At 40.8% G+C, this 2,117-nt stretch overlaps 1 pseudogene; it reads right to left on the reverse strand.

Moving 5' to 3' along the window:
• Window positions 1–982: 982 nt before the first annotated feature.
• Window positions 983–1,072, reverse strand: LOC147002080 (U6 spliceosomal RNA; annotated as a pseudogene).
• Between the last annotated feature and the right edge of the window lie 1,045 nt (window positions 1,073–2,117).

Genomic DNA, 2,117 nt, shown 5'->3' on the forward strand with positions numbered 1-2,117 from the left:
ACCCATTCTTATCCTATCAAAAAGACCAGGTCCCAAGGGACAAAAACAAACAGGACAAGACAAAATACAGTAAGAGAAGGCAAAAGCCCTCACACTAAAACTGGACAAGGCAATCCAAGAATTGGGCCAAGAGTCCAAAGAGCAGGCAAAAGAGTCAGAGACACACCTGCCCCGACAGTTACAAGTCCCACAAAAACTTAAACAGACCTTCCCTCTCCCTCTTCCCCTCCCCCTCCCCCTCTCTTCCTCTCCCTCCCCCTCCTTATACTCCTACCTTTACCCCTCTCCCCCTCCCCTCCCTGTACTCCTACCCTTACCCCCTCCCACCTCCCCTCTCCCCCTTTTCCCTCCCCCTTTCCCCTTTGCCCTCCCATTTCACCCCCCCCCCTTCTCTATCTCCAAGTTTGGCTTGGATCTCTGCATCTGCGCCTCTCTAATCATGACTGGACAAAACACAGATCCATACCAGAGTATCATTGTTGTTTTGGTTTTGATTTTTATTTTGTTTTGTTTTAGGCCAGTGGTGTTTGGTTCTACCCTAGCTCTCTGGGATATCCAATCTCCTGGTTCATGGCCATCGAAGCAATTTTTGGGCAAGGGCTTGTCCCTTGCATGGGCCTCAAGGAAAATCAGACATCGGTTGGCTACTCCCAGAAGTTCTGTGCCAGCATTGCCCCAGCACACCTTGCAGGCAGGGCAGATTGTTGGTCAAAGGCTTTGTAGCTGAGTCAATGTCACGATAACCTTATGCTTCCACCATCCCCACTGTCAGTTTGCAGAGCGTAACCCTCTGTCCTAGCTTCAGTCTCAGTTGGTTGTACATCACCATGGGACCCTTAATCAATATCACAATTGAATTCATACTAATACCTCCACTGGAAGCCTTGCTTGGCTCCAAGATAGCCAATTGAAACTCTGTACCTGCCATTACTAGGAGTCCTCACTAGGATCACCTTCATAGATTCCAGAAAGATTTCACTGCAAAAATGTCTGAGATTTTCCATGTCATTCTTTGGCCATGCTAATCTCTGTGTCTTTCAAATTTTAGTGTATGTGCTGCCAAAGCAAGCACAACTTTTTAAATGTTCATGTCTGAGAAATGATGTAGTACTTGTATTTGGATGTTTGGACTTTATTTTTAATAACAGAATGATATTTAGTTCCATCCAAAGCATATGGATTCTTCAAATAAGCAGATGGGGTGATGTTCTTCACTGCATGAATGACTGGGAAATAACATGTTCTGCAACTTTGTTAACTTTCTTGATTTCTATAAATTAACAAGTCTTATCTTAAAGATTGGTTAAGAAATCCATGAGGCAGCAATTCTGACAAGTGAGAACATGCACTGGGGTTGGACATAGCATTCTATACCCATGCCATGTTCATTCCTCCTCCACTATCACTTCTGATGATAGGGAAGTAATAGAAAGTAAATGAAAGTACAAAGCTTAAATGTGGTTCAAGCTTGTGAATCACTAACACAGAGCTGCAGAGCCACTGGGCAACTGTTTTCCATCGTTCTGAGGTGATTTGGTGATCCTTGCTCTTCTCTTTACCCTGAGCAAGGGTATAATGGGCCACACCATGAATAGAACCATATTAGATCCCATGTTAGATATGAATTCTGAGCATAAACATGGTTTAAATGTTCTTTGAACATAAAATAAATGAAATTCCTTATACTTGTAAAAATAGTGTTTGATTTTGAAAATATCTATAAATATTGCTTGTCTGTGGTGAGGTAGAACAAGGCAGAGATTGAAGCAAGCTCCTTTGCTTTCATAATCATGCTGCTGAGCTGTGCATGTATCAGAAGCTCTTTGGGCAGATCCGCTTATTGTGATAGATTATAAGTGAAATGGTTTAATTGAAAGTTACTAGCACATATTGTTACCAGACTTTCAAATTTCTGTAGCTGCAGGAACTTGTATACAAGATAAAATTATAATGAAATGGACATTTGAAAATTACAATGATAAGATATCATTTAGTGTATGATTAAATCATTAAATTATCTTTACAAAATAAAACAAGATAAATACAAGATCTGGGACTTTAAAATGATAACTAAGAAGGCAAATGTGCTTGTTTTTTTTGTTTTGTTTTGTTTTGTT

This window comes from Mus caroli, unplaced genomic scaffold, assembly GCF_978045245.1.
Source record: "Mus caroli unplaced genomic scaffold, Mus_caroli_1 scaffold_11, whole genome shotgun sequence".
Classification (NCBI taxonomy): Eukaryota; Metazoa; Chordata; class Mammalia; order Rodentia; family Muridae; genus Mus; species Mus caroli.